Source organism: Mustela erminea, chromosome 5 (assembly GCF_009829155.1).
Source record: "Mustela erminea isolate mMusErm1 chromosome 5, mMusErm1.Pri, whole genome shotgun sequence".
Lineage (NCBI taxonomy): Eukaryota > Metazoa > Chordata > Mammalia > Carnivora > Mustelidae > Mustela > Mustela erminea.
The window spans coordinates 106,994,355-107,012,609 of record NC_045618.1 but is presented as its reverse complement, the minus strand read 5'-3'; the positions used below and the strand labels follow the sequence as shown (position 1 = coordinate 107,012,609).

The following is an 18,255-nucleotide window of genomic DNA, read 5'->3' as shown; positions in this document are numbered from 1 at the left end:
ACAGCTTGCTTTGTGCATACTTGGAACCCATGCCCAAAAATGCAGACAGCTTCATTGTCATGCTATTGATTTGTCCATCACAAAATGGCCCATTTCAAAGCTGTTCTGCATCAGCCAACAAATGTAAAAACTTCCATGTAATGCGAGCTTCCACCTTGAGGAACACAGAGAGGAAGAATATTCCCAAGGCTGTGTGTACCAGCCACAGGGGTGACAATGTGACAAACTTTTAAAAAATGTTTTGTTTCATCTTAAATTTTGCATATTCCAAGAGGAAATCAGTGGAGAATTTCTGGTTCACTAAAGCCATTATGTTGGAAGTTCTTCAGTTGGTCACGGGGCCAATTAAAAAAAAAAAAGTTGGGAAGTTCTCCTATTTGCACTTTTTATGTAGCTGTTTCACTTGTACTTCTACTGTGGATCAGAAATTATAAGAGCATCACAAATATAGCCCAGAACAAGAGGCTTAAGTATGTTCATACATGCAATGAAACTTAGTACTTGGTACAGCCTTAAGATGCAATCAAATATATTTAAAACTATATTTTTATAAAAGTAAATTCAGTATAATTTTCAAAATTCTTCTCTATTTTAGGTAATTTTAAAAAGGTATGTATGCATCATCCACATTTACTTGGGCACTGAATGTTTGGCTACAACAACTTTATCGTTGGCTTGCAGTAGTTTTTTCCCCCAAGTATATAGCTCCCAAGGGTATATCTTTAAAAGGTGAAAAGTTTGGGGTCCTCTTTTTTTTTTAAGATTTTACTTATTTGAGAGAGAGAGAGAGAGAGAGCATGAGCTGGGGGAATGAGAGAGGGAGAAGCAGAAGCAGATTCCCTGCTGAGTGGGGAGCCTGACATGGGGGTTTGATCCCAGGACCCCAAGATCATGACCTGAGGCGAAGTCAAATGCTTAACTTACTGAGCTACCCAGGCACCCTGGGGATCCTCTTTATCAATCACTAGAAAAGCACCACAGTGTTTACAGAACCAAACAAAAACATGGTGATTGTATGAATTTATAAATGGCAAGAGAGGGTCTTTCCTGGACCAAGATTTTATCAAGGAATTTTATGAAATTGAGGTCCGAATGCTGACAATAGTCCTACAAGATAAGATTCTAATTATTTCCTGGCTACACCTTCCAAAGTTTACGTAATTGAAACCTGATTCCTTCAAATATCACTAAATATTCATTGCAAACAGCTGGAAAGGAAATCTATGATTCTGAGAACTGCAAAATGATTACCAGTATACTGGTATCAGTCCCCGTGAAACAAAGTTACTATTACTTTGGAAGCAATGCACTGGAAGCATACACTGGAAAATATACACTGGAAAAGGGAAAACTAAAATGGATTTTTCTGAGACTGTCACAAGGTTATAAAAAATAAGTACACACAGCTCATTGGACAATGATGACCAGGTCCGAACAAATGGCCCAGCATTGAGTCAATGCAGTAGGCTTGTTGAACTTCAGGAAAATATCAAAGATTGAAGGAAATCAATTTGATACCTCTTGAGTTAACAGCGGTTCCATTGGCAAGTGAGTTCCAAGTCAATTCCAGGAATCCCAGATGACCTTGCAGGAGCAGGGTAATGATAATGATAATGAAATTCTTCTGAAAATTAAGAAGTCATACAGAGATAGAGTCTTAAGGAAGTACAAAGGAGGCATGTGCTCTCAGAAAAACAATGTTTTATTTTAATATGAACTTCAAAACTGCCTAAACTGTACATAATAAAAGCAATGCATAGATCTTAAGGACAGAGATGGGATAGGGGATAGTTGTGAGAGCCAGCAGGCATCGCCAAGGATAGGAGAACACATGTGTTGAGTGAGTGAACTGGTGAACATGTAACATTCCTTTTCATAAGCAAAGCTAACAATCCACCAAAACAGAAATAACCAGCAGCTACAATAAAAACTGTTTTCTCCTTAGTGATTTTTCTCCATGTGACAAACATCCTTGGGAAGTTATTCACATAGCTTATGGATTCTGAAACTGCATGAGCTGAATGTGTAGTGAAGAAAGATCTTCACTGAATTTTAATTACTACACATGGATTACTACACTCTTCATTTAAACCGGGCCAAAAAAAAGGGCCGTTCTGCAGTCATCAAGGGGGAAGTGTGAAGGAACCTGATACTAGACAGTGTGCCCACTCCACCCTACTCTGTAATTTGCTATATAATTAGGTGAGAACAGTAATTGCTTTATTGCATAACAAGAAGACTAGACACCGAAGAGACTGCCTCTCTTGCAAAATTTCTTCTAAATGCAATAACAAAAAACGCTGTTTTAAATTGTTACTTCAGGGGCACCTGGGTGGCTCAGTTGGTTAAACATATGCTTGGCTCAGTCATGATCCTGGGGTCCTGGGATCGAGCCCCACATTGGCCTCTCCACTTAGTGGGGAGCCTGTTTCTCCCTCTCCCTCCGCCCCTACCCACGCTCATGCTCGCTCGCGCTCTCTCTCTCTCATAAATCAATAAGATCTTAAAAAAAAAAAAAAAAAAAAAAAAAGAATTGTTACTTTAACTCATACAAAGCCTGGAGCAGTTGGGCTGAGGATAATATTTGGACTTCACATTCTAAGAAATACTGTTAAACAGTCAAAAGTCATCAAGAAGCTGTCAACAGAGGACGGGTTAAATGACACAGGGCACCTCTGTATGATGAAATACTACGCAGCTATTAAAAAGAACAGGAGGGGCACCTGGGTGGCTCAGTTGGTTGAATGACTGCCTGCCTCTTGATTTCAGCTCCAGTCATGAACTCAGGGCCATGAGAACAAGCCCTGCATAGCGCTCTGTGCTCAGCAGGGAGTCCGTTTGAGATTTTCACTCCCTCACCCTCTGCCTCTCCCTAAACTCCTGCATGCACACAGGCTCTCTCTCTCTAATAAATAATTCTTACCAAAAAAAAAAAAAAGGGGGGACATATTTTCTACCATTAGGAGGTCTAAAGTATATTAGAAGTCCATGTTGTGGAATCAACATGGTATACCAAAATGTAAAAAGAATATACTTATATGAATATGCAAAGAAACTGTCTAGCCTGTGGTAAAATAAGAGCTACAAAATCCCATGAAGTAGCTCCTCCTAGAGAATAAAACAGACACTGGAAAAGGAAGGAAACTTGTTTGCATTTCAGTTCCTTCTATTCTAATGTTTTGGGGAAAAAAATAAGGGCTTGGACTACTTTTTTTTTTTTTTTTTTTTTTTTGCCTTGATTATCAAATTGTTTCTGAAAGTTTAGAAAGTAACTAGCCCTTTTTAAAATTAAGTGACTTTCTGGGGCCCCTGGCTGGCTTGATTTCAGTGTCATGAGTTCAAGCCCCACACTGGGGGTAGAATTTACTTAATCAAAAAAAACTTTCTTGAATGGCTTTCACTTATCAGCCCTCTTCAATATACCAGCCACTCTCAACATGCTTTACATCCACTTATTATCTCAATTAATAAAAGAGGTAAGCAGTGAATCCTTAAGTGTCTCCCTCTGAGAACACAGTCCACGGTCAATGAATTTCTAGACCTGACTGTAGTTGCTTTAATTTCTGCACTTTTCCACTTCACCACACCCACCCCTACAATTGTTAGTTCTCAAAATGAAAACAATCTGTTCGACCATAAAACACCAATAATGAACAGTGACTTTTTTCCCTTTATACTTATAATAAATTTAGAATAGGAGGTGGGGGAAGAAAAGGAGAAGAAGCTACCAAACCATTTCCTAAAAACAATACTGTATATATCAATGCAATGACAACTCATCACCATAACAACAGAATACATAGCTGCTCACTTTCACCAAAATAGTACAATTCAAAATACCCTTAAACCCATGGTATTCTTTGCTACAGGAGTAAATACTGGTATCTTTATCTTCAAAGAACCCACTTTCTAGGTGGCAGCCCAAGCAGCATTACATAAAAGACTAGAAGCGTCTAATGATGGAACTTTTTGTTAGGTATTTATTAGGAAGTTTGACCCAGAAGGAATGAACTTGTTTAGTAATCTTAAAGCCCTGCTTCCTGAAGTCCAATTCTAAAGCTACTGAAATAGTAGTACAGTGTATCCTCTTACATTCATGGCTTCTGACCCAATCGTAAATAAGCAAGCAAATACAGTAATGGGGAGTATAAATTACAAAAGGGCGCCAAATTGTAGCATGCAGCTGATCACAGAAGATGAAGGCAAACACTGGTAACTATTTTTTAAAGAAGGAAAGAAAATTAATGTAAAAATAAGAGTGGTATAAAACTAAGAGAGACCTTAGAGTAACAAAGTCAAAAAAGGCTGCGCATTTTAATAGAACATTCAATCTACAAGATGATGATTAGAAAAATTGCTTAATTTTTATTTATACATGATTTCTACATATATACCACCACCTTTCTCCTGTTCCCACGTCTCTCCTTTTTTTCATCCTAAAATCATCATTTACCTTACATACAGCACTTTCCATTCCATGAAAAAAATCAAATGGGGCAATCTCTTGTTGGTAGGTCTCCCTCCAATTCATCAGCAGTAGACAGACTTGCAAGAAACACTCTTGCTAACACGGCTACTGGCTCCTTGTGGTTTCTCCTCTTTTAAACACCACCCACCTCACCGGGGAGTGACACGTAAAGGGAAGAGCCAGTCTCTTTGTGGAAGAGCTGGTTAACAACTGTACTTGCTCAGACTGGAAAAGTAACCAGGACATAAATGCCCACAGGTAATCAAACCTACACACACACACACAAACACGCACGCGCGCGCACACACGCACGCATGTGGGCGGCAAACTGGTTTTTCCTCATAGGTACAACTCACAGGCAGCCAACAATCACTCCCTTCCCCCACATACATACACACAAATCCCAAGTTCACCATCCTGTGTGATAATTTACACATTTTTATTCACTCACTCACTCACTCACTCACTCATTTATTCATTCATGGGCCTAGTGTGTGCTCACTCTTCTGTTTAGTTTTGGGATACAAAGATGAATGAAACAGATGTGGATCTTGCCCTATAGCACAGCTAGTTCACAGGCACACAAGCCTAAGGCTTCTTAAGTTATTTCAAGGTTCCAGACTCTGGCTCCGTGGGGAGACAGTGAGTAAGTGGAGTAATCGATTTTTCACCTCATCTTTGATAGGGAAGAGCAGATTCTACTTGCTTTATATAACAATTCAGTTTGCCAGTAATTTCCATATTCCCTTGAATATAGCTGAGGAAAGAAAGTAAAAGAAGCAAAGGATGATGTCTGTTCTTAACAAACAGGGGACACGGAGTACCCTGCTAAGGTCTGGAACCTCAAACAAGACACTGGCCTTCCACCTCCATCCATGAGGGATTAATAGTTACAAATAACTAGAAAGTGGACAAAATCCATGAAACAACTGTATTAAATTCTAGACAAAGGCAATGCAAGACAGTGATCCCTGAGGGAAGGAAATTCCAAGTGAGATAAGCTCTCCTATCACCCCAATTCACTAGGCAGTAGGGCAGGAAGAAGGAACTCAAGCCAAGCCAAGCTCAGGGGTGTTGCTAAGGAGTCAAAGACTAAAATTTCAGGGAGAATGAGGCAGCAACTCTGGAAATCTACAAAGGTGTCCCGCAAGGCATTGTCTGAGTACTGCTCTGCACCAGGAACTAGGGTTCACACCGGACTGGGAATAACTGGCATTCCCACCAGCCTGAGAAGAGCTAGTTTACATAAAACATCAGAAAGTGTCCCCAAAGAGTCCTAGACACAGGCTGCACTGGAAAGGGCTTCAAAAGGGTCTCACTGATCCCAAGTAACTTAACTATCTGTCAGAACAAAGGCCAACACTTGGGAGTCCTTTGCACAGAGAGAAATTGATACCAGATAGAAATTTGGATCTATACAAAGTAATGAAGAAGGCTGGAAATGGCCAACCTGTGGGTAAATATAAAACCAGACACTGCCGCAGAGTTTCCCTCGCCACTGACCTTCAGGATGTGTTTTTGTAGGAATCCAATGATGACCCTAACAAGGTTAGAAGGAAAGGATCCAAGTAGGTCCTAGTCTACCACTATCCCTCTAAACTTTGTCTCTTAGAGTCCCTTGGGCCTCTATTTCCTCTGAATAATGCCCTCCCTTGAAATTATATATTATACATTATATAATGACTAGGAAGGTGCTTTGGAACTTCTAGGGACTGAGCAAATATTTATCAAGTGGCTTCTATGCATATTTTAGGCTCTTTGTTCCCGGAGTTCAGTTTCCTCATCTGTAAAATGAAAATAATAATAGTACCCAGTTCAGAGGGTTGTTGTTTGGATTAAATAAGTAAATCTATATAAAGTATATAGAATAGTATCTGTCCAGGGTAAGTTCTTATAGACATGATTATTATTACAATCCTCCCATTACAACTACTACTATTATTGCTGCTGCTGCAGTTAATTAATACTACCGGGCATATGATGATGAAAAAGACCAATTGGGTTCTTGCCCTCAGAGTCCACATTTGAGCTATGCAATAAGGAAAACAAGGCTTTGGGGATAATTTGTTAAAATTTTGTCTGAGAAAAAAGTGGGATAGCTGGGAAAAAAATTACTAGTCTGTAGGGGTCCCTAGAACTTACCTCCAGCTCTGTTCCTCAAGTAGCCTGGGACTCAATAGTTAAGTTATTCAGCCTGCTGGAGACTCAGTTTATCCTTACAGAGGCAAGGGAGAATCTTCAACGATCCCTTCCAGTTCTAACATCTGATGAAGTGAACCAGAGGACTCATTTTAGAAGCATGTTGCTCCTGCCTTTGTTTGAGCAATCTAATCCTCATAGCATCAAATCCCCATATAGGAAACAACCTTGAGGAAGGGATTTTGTGATTTAAGAAAGCAATAAGAAATAAGCTCTGGATCTAGGATCAGTACAAAAGTCTGCACATAACTCCCAAACCTAGAACCAATGCCACCGATTTATCTCTCTAACAATGGGACTGAGTGCAACTGTCCTGTTGTTTCCACCTATTGCTGGTAAACCACCAGTTTAATTTTGAGAAGCTAAAATAATTCAAGTAACCATGGAAGCTCTTTCTTTTGGTTCCGGTGTTTGAATTGGCTCCAATCAAACAGAATTCTCTTTCCTGTCTACATTTCTACAATTAAGAAGAAAAATGATAGTATAAGGTTGAAGTCCCTTATGCCTGAGAAAAAGAACTATGTTAATAGCTAGCTTCTTCAAAAGGTTGTTTATACCAGCATGCACCACAATTGGTAAGCTATCAATTACAAACACAAAAGCCCCCCCAAAATTAACTGATTCAAATTTTACAAAATTTGCTAATTTTTTTTTTTGCTCTTTTTTGATAAACATCATTCAAGATAAAGATTCCACTGGAGGAAACAGGAAGTGGTGGAACCCTGAGAGAATGAATCTATGGCTGATCTTCCAAAAATAGTGGTGAAAGGAACTTTCCTGAAGTTTTCCCTACATGTTGCAGAAGATGAGCCAAAGATTTTGCAGAACCTTATAAAGAGCCTGCATTAACTTTATTGGAGAGAACATGTCGCACAACATTAACTCGGGGAAAAATATTTTTTCTGTACGTTCATATAAAATGCTGTGTATCATTTCAGGCAATTCCCAGATCCCTTGCGGTTTACCCCAGTCCTCAGCCCAGAAACTTTAAAGTAACACACAACCAAAATGCATTAAAGGAGTCATTAAAGCATACTTGCTGGTGCCTATGCACACATGCATGGGTGAACACACACACACAAATTTGAGAGCATGCTGTATCTGTCTTGGGACGCTTGATTGCTATCTTTAAATGGACACATTTCTTACCTATTTGTCTAGTCGCACACCTGTGCAGGTGTCATTTCCTCCTCCATATGATTCTAAAGGGGTAATTAACTAAGAGATCTTGCCTCTCTATTGATAGAGGTGAGCACATGGCAATGCAGAGCCAACTGAGGCACTCAATCCCCTGGGCAGGGACTGATCTAGAGATGGGCACCCAGAACAAAGAAAACTAGAAGTCTTTATGTGCATTGATGCTGTAGATGAGAGTTGCTTTCTTTTTCCTGGAATCATGAGAAACAAAAATCATAAACACCTGGAATTTAGAACAGTTGCCTTTTCCACCATGTGTTGGAAACGCCTAAAAATGAAGCCAGCATAGACAAAAGCAGAACTCAGAAATGGGACAAGAGGAATGGGGAGATGAGGAGGTTTTAATGGCAGCATCTAACGACTAGATCCAGATAAGTCTCAAGTCAAACATCTCTAGACCTTCCCAATGCATGTTTCAAATGAACTTTTTTCCCTTAGGCCAATTTAAGTGGGTTCTGTCCCTTAACATTACAACAAACAAACAAACAAACAACCGTGATTCATGTTCCACTTGACTAAATGCGATGGAAACTCACTTACTGAATGCCTCCAAAGTGTCAGAGACCATGTGGAACTCAATACGCATCATTTCAGCTAATTTTTATCAGCAGATGTCAAATTTTACAATAAATAAAGTGACCAAAAAAATTCATATAACTAGGAGGTGTACGCAAGGATTTAAACCCTACCTGTCTCATTCCAAACCCATTTTCTTCCCACTAACCTCAAACCACAAACCCATGTCTCTCAAGCTACAGCATTATTTTCCTAATAATCAAGCTGACAGTCAAGCCATAAATCCAAACACAAATGTCTCATTTTAGAGAAAGCTCCAAAGACATCGCTGCTCAAAGATCAATATGAATAATGTAACACCTCTTTTCTCAAATGATTCCTATTTTTGGAAACAAATTTTGCCAGACTTGACTTTCCAGGAATCTTAAATGAGCCTATGGAGGACTTATTCTCTGAGGCTTGGAAATAATATAAGTTTTTGTGTGTATGGTGCCGAAAAGACAGAGTACAAAATGTAAAAGTCATCATCACACCTAAGCAGGAAGCGTTCAGAAATAACCACTCCACCTCCCTTTCTCAAAGACAGGCCACAATCCAAAATTTTAGTCATTCATCTCTAACTTTGTTCCCAGGAGTAGAGTTTGGGAAAGACAGACTCTGTGGCAAGGAAAGGAACCTAACAAGAGTTGGGGAAAGCAAAAACAAGGCACAATTTTAGGAAAGTATCAAGAATCTGAAAATTCCAAAAAAATCCACTTTAAAAAAAAAGAATCTGAAAATTCCACCATTAGGCCTTGCAAAAGAATGTATCAGAGGTAAAGGTGTCAAACCTGTTGAGGGAGGTGAGAAAGAAGGGGGCAGAGAAACTGGAACAAGCAAAGGTGTGGTCAATAGAATTTAATGTTCCGCTGTAGGCATAAAATTCATTAGCTACATCTCTCTTTTTCCATCTAGGAAAAGAACTAGCATGGCAATAAGGAAACTGTGACTAACTAACAAGAAATTACCACCCCTTTTTTTGCAGGACCTGAGTATAACAGGTGGAATTGAGGCCCTGTTTGGGTAACAGCCAACTGTCCTAATTATAGGTTGGATTATTTATTTTATAGAACCACGAAAAAAATGGAAAGCTAAAACCATAGGATATCACCCTATTTCATAACAGGTAATAGTATATTCCCTTTGTAAGGTAATGTGGTTTTCTAAGTACCTGTGTAATCACGGTGCCATCTGATTTTCCCAATAACCCTGAGAGGAAGAGAAGCAGAGGCAACCAGATACTGTTTTCACTTCTATTTTCCAGATGAGAAACTATCATTGAGCACACAAGTGACCTCCACAAGGTCAAACCACTCCTAAGCAGCAGAGGAAGGACTTCAACTTAGGCCATCCTTCTTCCAGTATTCATAATTGCCAGCCGACCATCCCAGGATTATCAAAGAGTAGCCTTGGGCTCTTTTGTTGAAAGCTTCAGATGGAAGAAACATCCTTCAAGTTGTATTTCAAATAGATGATTATTATTGGTCCTCAACGTATGTGGTTTTTAAGGGCAATACACTGTACTTCCAAGAGGTGTGTATAGTGGCAAAAACCATACAAATGTAGATAGCTCAGTGTTTTATTGGGTCAACTACAGCTTTACTGACTCTTCCATTCATCTAAACATTAATTAAGCAGCTATTTATCAGGGATTGTATATGAGGAATATAAAACTGAACAAGCCAAACTCTGTGCCTTTCAGAAATTAAACATTTAAGAGGGAGAGGCTGACTTGTAGATGTGCTATGAGAACACAGAGCAAAGAGAAACTATATCCAAGACTATCCCCCACAGAATAGGAAACAAGAGAAATCACACTTGGTTCCAGGCATTAAGGAATTGACAATCTAACAGAAGAGACTCATGAAGACTGCAAAATACAGAGCAATAGATATAAATGCCACAAAAGAGATATTAAGTACTCTAAGTGCTCAGAGGACATAAAGGGCACTGTAATTAGGATGACCTCAGAAATTTTTTGAAAAAGATGGAATATGAATAGGCCTTTAGAAAACTGTTGTTATCTTAGTGGAGCCTAAGGAAAAAACTACAAAAGCTCTGCTCCCTGTAGACACACCCTGACAAACTCCAGGTTCCATTTGTGTCTATGACAACGATCTGCCAAGGACAGTGGTGCTGCTCAAGTCCCTTGAACTTTCTCTCATTCATAAGGTCATAAAGACATCTCAGCAAACAAACAAACTGGATGCAAGACGTCCAAGACTGTCATCTCTCATCTTTCTAGGACTGAGCCATTATGTTAAGAACAGGAAATCATTTGTGCCTCTAGTATTTCTCATCAGTGGCCTTTGGAGCCACTGAGGGAAAGATTACAATGTAAAGAACAAATATCTTACTCTTCAAGATTGTCAATTATATCCTCACAAATCATGCTCACCAGAACATGTAGTTCTGAAGGAGAAACAAGTTATGACACACACTAATTTGAAGAGAGAGAAGTTACAAATAAGACTCTGGGGTGGTTGTAAACAGATTCTTAATCACTGAAAACTCTCACCTAGCAAATTAATCTCAAAACCCCACACAAATGCGTTTAAAACAACTGATAGTATAAAACAAAAAACAAAACAGAACAAAACAAAAACCTATACAAATGTTTTCAGTTTATTAACAATGCTGTTTTAAACATCTGTTGGATTTTATCAAGATTTTTACAATCTAATTCTAACTGCTTAGTAGAACAAGTCAACTTTTACTACTTTAACTCTTTGAGTCACAAAAGAAAAGGAGACACCCAGTTCCAGAAGCAAATTATGAGGCTATCATCTATGAATCTGTAATCCTTTAAATAACAGAAGAGCTAGTTCAGAGATTTTCCACTGATCCGCTAGTTCCTGCTCTGGGCAGCAGGGTGGGAAGGGGAGAAGGTAGAGGACTAAGCTTCCTTGGCTCTTAGGAAAGTTCAGACATGGGTTAGTGTCTTACTAGAGACAAGAGCCTGTGTTGGTCCTGGTGCAAAAACATTCGTAAATTCAAGTTTTCACATGTATGCCCAATGGCATTCAGGTATCCTTGACTTATTCTTCCTTCTAAAGAAAAGTATGTAAAGTCTGCCATAATTTCAGGTCATTCCATTTCCTAAATTTGCTGCTTCAGGCTAAACTAAACCCTATTATTAGCCTAGGTTAGCTAGGAGAGGTCAAAACAAACTTTTTCAATTTTCAAATCCCTTAAATATTTCTCCTGGTATTTCCACTGCAATGCTTAATCAGTACTCAATTTTTCTGCTGCAACAGTGTTGAATATGTATTTCACCCTCTGTGGGATGTCTCTTTTGGAACGTTTCTGTCACGCTACAAATAAGTTTCATTACATGTTCTCCTCTAGAAGAACAAGAACAGATGTTCATATTCTCTTAGTTGTAAACCAAATGAACATACAGAGCCTCCAATTAAGACAGCTACTCTTCAAACCTCACTCTTTCACATATATTCTAGAATGTGTAGGTTAAAATGGATAGACTCTACATAAAAGGTGGGCAAACTACAGCCTAAAAGCCAAATATGGCACCCCACCTCTCACGAACAGTTTGTGTAAGTAAACTTTTACTGGGTCACAGCCACACCTAGGTTTACAGACTGCCTGTACCTGCTTTCTGAGTAGTTGCCACAGAAATATTTTGGTCCTGAAAACCTAAAACATTTACTATGCAGCACCTTATAAAAAAGTCTACTGACCTCTGGTCTATATTAAGTACACACACAAAAGTGTTTGGGGATGCTTTCAAAAACACTTATATTCAAAATAAATTCATTCATTCATTTAACAAATATATTCACAGCATATATTAATTAATCTTTGGAAACTGTTCTAGGGGATGGAGACCCATTAATGAACTGGAAAGATGAAGGCCCCCATCTTCATGAAGGTCTTATCTTAGAGGAGACAGACAAACAAGACAAAACTGTAATTCCAGATAGATAAAACAGGGTATTTGGAGAGAGCAGACAAGGAGTCTGAAGGGGAAGTAATTCTTCAGGAGATGCAAAATCATGAGGATGACAGCTCAGGAGATGCCACTGGAATGGACATTTGAATGATGAAAACCCAGACATACAAAGATCTAAAAGATTACCCAGGCACAAGGAATACCAAAGGCTCAAGGGAAAGAAATGCTAGGCCTGCTCAAGAAACAAAAAGGTGACTAAAGTACCTGAAACTCAGTGGACAAGAGAAAGAGGCACAAGGTAGTAAGGTCAAGGGGTCAGCAGGGCCAGACCATGTGTGATGAGTAATAAGCAAAATCATGCTTCTAGTAAACTTCTATCTCCAGTTCTTTAACTATTAAAAAACACTACTAAATTTTAAAAAATCTAATCATAGTATAAGGATTGCTTTGGCAGCTTCATTTTGCCACTGCTTCTTCCTTTTGAGCTGCTGAAAATTACCTGAAGCTCAAATGCCTAGGAGCCCAAGAAAGAACACTTTGTTAAGAGACAGTTTCTGCTAAGGAAGTAATTACCCTCTTCTCCCTGCACAACGCCCCTCCCAAAAAAGACTGACTACTCCACTCATTGGAAAGACATAAAGTGACCATTTCAAATGAGATTTTTTTTAAGAAAGAGAATTTCCCGCTATTCAGCATAATTAAGCCTATTTTCCTAAGTCTGCCAAGGCTGTTCATTCAATGACATAAGGTCTGTCTCCTCGCCACCTCCAAGAACCAACTGTGTGCATGTCCACCAGAATTCTTTTGAAGGAGTTGGCTAGTTTGGACAAAGTGTAATATTCCTTGAAAGCTAGGAAAGATACATCATATTGCTTGATTTGCCATGTCTAGAGTAAACGGAGGACTGTTCCACTGCAGAAAATTTCAACATGTTGCTGAATGGCCACCAAATCCATCTCCTTTGTTAATGCCCTTTCTTCTTCAATTTTTTTAGGGGATTCATGAATCTGAAAAGACAATTTTCCATTTTTAGATCCAAAAATAAAAGAAGTCAAGGGCATTCAGAAGAAAGGCCAAGATACAGGTGCTCTGATAAAACCATGACTCTTAGTCAACAACTACCTTTAGGAGAATGAGTAGTTACAAGATATTCTGGAGGTATGACAACCAACTGTCCTTCACTAAGACGTGACATTGCGCAGATCTGCAGGCCAAGCCCGCTCATTGGTGAACACTGTGTGAGGACAGATAGGGTATGGACGTTTATAAGCAGACTTGAACTGCTAGAGAAGATCAGTGTTGAAAAATATGTTGAAGGATGAACCTTCAAGCAACAGCAAAGCCAGAGAAAAGCCAGCACACAACTTCCCAAAAGAATCAGTTTCCTCCCCTGTAAAGCAGGGATAAAATAGTAACCTTCAGGCTTTACTAGGTGCTCAATAAATCATATACTAATCAAATGCACCAATCACTTTACATGCTTTACTTTACTGAATCCTCTTAAACTCAGATGTAGGTCCTATTTTGCCATACTTAACAACTGATTAGAAACAAATGCCCACAGGAATTATATAATTTGCCCCAAAATACTCATTTAGTAAAAAGCAGCACTTAGATCCAAAACTGGCTGGCTCCAAAGTCTATATGCAACAGAAGCTGCATATCGGTGGTCCACCAACACATTGTCTTAGACCTACTCAGTGCTGACTAATAATATAGTAGCAGCTAATGTTTGTTAAGCACTTACTATATGCCAGACACTGAGTTCTTCAAATGAACTATCTCATCAAGTCCTATGATATGCTTTTTATAATTGGCCCTGTTTTACAGCGAGGCTCTAAGATTCAAAGATTAAGTATATTGCTCAAGGTCACGTAGTGGATATATGGTACAACTGAGATTTGAACTCTGGCCGTCTGGTTCCAAAGCCAAACTCTTAACCACTAGACCAAACAGTCTCTTTAAAAAATAATGTCTTAAAATGTAGTTTTATTAATTGCCTAGTAGTTGGACATCTTATTAACTCAGAACTTTCATTCCCAAGCAATGACAATTTGATGCACAGTCTGCCATCGTCCCAGCACTGCCTACTCTTTTTCCAACACCAAGGCTAGGAGTCAGCTTCCATTTTTCATCATTATTGTTTGCTCTCTCCTTTTTTTTTTTTTTTCCTCATAGAAAAATTTGGAGGAAGGTCAATAATTCTTGGGCTTGCATTTCCATCAAAATTGGGAAATAGAAGATAGTGAGCCACATGTCCAAAGAAAAATGGGAGATAAATGGACATGAATATTCTTGTACGTTTAATATGCAAAATGAACAACTGCTTTCCTTCCCATGCTAGGTCATATTACCTACCTGATAGGAACATTTAAATTTGATCTGTCTTAACCTCAACATCATTATAAACAGCAAAAGACATGCTGACAGCAAGCGTACAGCTGTTTAAGAGAAAAAACTTTTAATTCTGTCAACAGGATGACGGAAGGAGTCCAACATATCATAGAATAATGTTGCTTAAATTCACATGACTTGGAGTCTCTGGTCAATTTAATATCTGTTTTGTTTTGTGAATGTGTATTTGCTTGAATAGAAAGAAACGCAGGCCCAGGAAGAGGCTCCATGTTACCCCATGGAACACTACTACCTCCCTGGGTAAGGAACCCCTATCTGAAAAAAAAAAGTCCTCTCAACCCCATGTTGTCGTCTTTGTCACCACCACCACCGTGCTTGCTTTTACTTCCAGTCATACCAGTTACTGTACTGCGCCAGTCAGACTTCCAATTGACAAAGGCTACCTAAGTCTAGTTCCACTATGGCCTCACTGGGGACCTGTTTGTAAGGAAGCGGTAAAAGGCCCATCTAGATACCTGCTTTTTCACAGAGAAATAATGGATTTGTCATGTGGTTTGCCTCATCTACATCTCAGCTGAAATTCCATTTGCAAAGGAAAGAGAGTTAATGATGGGCCTTAAATTTCTAAATCACTAAGGTTTTTATACCAGTAAGCTGACAGCACTGAATTTACCCCATTGCTGTTCCATTATCTCATATATTCTACTATTAAAATGGGGGTTGGGGACAGAAACTTATTTGACATTCATTTCAACCTAGTGAACTATTTATAGGCAGGAAAATAGTCATGTCCACCACCCCTCAGGATGGAAACCACCACCAGAGCCATGGCTTTGCTGAAGGGTTTCTGAGGATTTTCTAAGAACAGAAGCTGACCCACATGGTGGCGTTAAGCCTCCTTCCTTTGAGTTTTAACCAAGAATTTTAATCAAGCAGCTTTTATGCAAACTTACTCTTACCCAACTTTCTAGAACCTATGACTATTACTGTTGACCCATTATAAGGTTAAAAAAAAAAAGTGAAATCTTTCTATTTTATTTACTTCAAATTGAGAACAGAATGAATATACAAAGAGCCAGGAGTGATCACAAGTAAACATGGGTCTTCCTTTTCATCTTATTTGCATGTTTTGTATTCTTGGTTTAACCTCCCTTTGGAGCCATGGAAAGTGAGTTTCAAAATCAAATTCACAAAAATCAAACCTACAACTCACCAAAATCGAAAGCTAAATGATACACTGGTGTCAGGAAGATTTCTTCCAAATATAATGGAAAACAAACTACAGAAAGCATCCTCTATTCAGTGAGAAACAAGAGTGCCATTACTAAACATGCTACATCAGTGACTGCCACAGCTGACGTGTCAAGCTGACGTGTCAAGTGACAAAATGGCATAAACCAAAGAAATACCCTGGGAGGAATTTTTCACATCAGTCCACTAATAAATGCTTCTTAGTTTCAATACTTGCTGGCTCATCACAGCTACAATACTCATAATCCAACCTTCATTTTTTAAAAAAATCTTACTAGATGACTCCTCTAACATTTTCTAAATATAACAGAACTTTTAAAAAATTAAGGTGTTTTAAAATTCAGAGGAGAAAAGTGGAGAGTATTCATTCTACCAAACCACTGCCATCTGCAACAAGAAGAAATAAATTACTTAAAACCAGAGTGGAGTCTAAAACAAAGTGACCTTTTGATCTACAACACTTAGGGGAAGGACAGTGGGAAAAGGCAGGCAAGGAAGACAGGATTTATTCAGATTGCCAAATGACATGAGTACTGAGTGTGCTGGCCTCCAGGTGGTTCTGGAGTAAAGACAAGAGTATGGAAAAGCCATCAAGCACAGCGCACATAAATATGACCCTGACCCTAGGGGGAAAAAATCTGAGTAATGAAGCCCAAATATAGGAGCACAATCTAAAAATAACCCTTCTGCTTTTACAGAGGTATTTTCCTGTTAGTGTTCATTTGAAATGTGTGGGAAGACAAACAGTTTGAATTAAGTGAATTTCCAGATATTATCAAGTCAAGTGAGGCTCTCAACCATAATCGACCAGTAGTAAAAAATCAATTTTCCTTCCTTTAGTTTTCTCGGGGGCAGGGGAACACAAAGGAAAATAATGGGCAAGAATGTCATTTCTAAATTCTATGAGAAGCTGATACTATCCTTAGGTAAAACATCTTAATATCTAACTTATATCATGGGAAACATTAAATCCTTGGAATTGTGTGAGAACCACTGTAATTTTTTTTTTCCATAAAGAAAGATGAATAAAAGACGACAGAATGTTGACACTGTGGTTACATTTTCCTGTCATGTCACAAATTTAAAAGATTTCAGTATCACTGCCTAGGGTATTTCCCCCCAGCCCTTAAAATTAATCAAACAAACAAACAAAAAAAAATGATGTTAAAAAAAACCAAAACACACAACTTACAGGTTGACATATATAATTCCAGCACTTCTTCAAAAAATATTTAAAGGGTATCTACTAGTAACCAGATTCTATGCTCCACACTGCGTCCAGCTGAGGTCAATCTTTCCCCAATGGAAGGTAGAAAAAGACAGTCTTACTTCTTTTTGCCACACTACTTAGAATTATAGAACTACAATGGTAGTGCAAAAATTAAAGAAATGGATTACCAAAGGATCCCTTTTCACTATATAAGAGCGGATTAGGCATAAGAGTATGCTCCTTTGGTCACATGGGAACAATAGTCCCACCTTGATTATTTCAGTACAAAGCAAAGATAGAGCCTGGTGGTAATGACTGGGCCTAAGAAGTCACCAAGTATACAGTGACAGCCTGCCTTTGGAGCTATAAGTACGACTCATTCAATAGTCATGGGCATGCGTATGGGCGCCCAGCAGTGATGGTAGGACAGAAAACAAGAACCCATCCCTGCCCTCAAGAAGAGTCAAGGTTTAGTGTAGGAACTTATAGGGCAAACAATTTCTCCTAATCATGTTCAGGAGCACCAGATCTGGTTTGGGACACCATGGAAATCTACATAAGGATGTGGTTACAGATAACCTGTCCCAAAAATCCAGGCCCACATCCGAACCCTCCCCCTCTTTTTGAACATGAACACTTACAGGGATGTTCAGAGTTGTGACAAATTAAACTTGCAAATCACACTTCTGATACCTAGCCATCCCAAACAAGTCCTTTAGGATCTTCACACAAACGTAGTTCTCATAATCTCATGGCCAGTTGTCTCAGCTAAACAATGTAAGAAAAGAAGAAGGTGACCTATATAGGTAGTCTATAATGGAATGAGAGTTGGAGACTTGCCCCTCTTTCACTGAATGCACATTTTCAGGAGTGTGGGACAGAAGGAAGGAAATGAAAGGTACACCACACCTTTCCTGCTCATACGTAAACCCATTTCTATATGGTGGTTCACTTTCTAAAGTACCCACTGTATTTGCAACAGAGTCTGTATAAAGAATCAGAAGCTAAAATTAGAACATAAGAGAATTATTTTAAAGGCATACCATGTATTAATTAAACCATGCAGAACTGAGTATTTTGACTCAAGAGTTGTTAGTTGTTTAACTGGAA

The 18,255-nt window shown here is 38.8% G+C and overlaps 1 protein-coding gene across 6 annotated transcripts in view; it reads right to left on the bottom strand.

Moving 5' to 3' along the window:
- Positions 1–18,255, bottom strand: part of DAAM1 (dishevelled associated activator of morphogenesis 1) — a 163,066-nt gene that overhangs the window by 111,479 nt on the left and 33,332 nt on the right. Inside the window, exon 1 of one of the 6 annotated variants that reach the window (XM_032344353.1) lies at positions 4,454–4,853. The exons of the other annotated variants lie outside the window; for them this stretch is intronic. The gene's annotated coding sequence lies outside the window, so the exon portion shown is untranslated. Of the gene's footprint in view, positions 1–4,453; positions 4,854–18,255 lie in introns of those variants that run through there. 6 annotated transcript variants of the gene reach the window in all.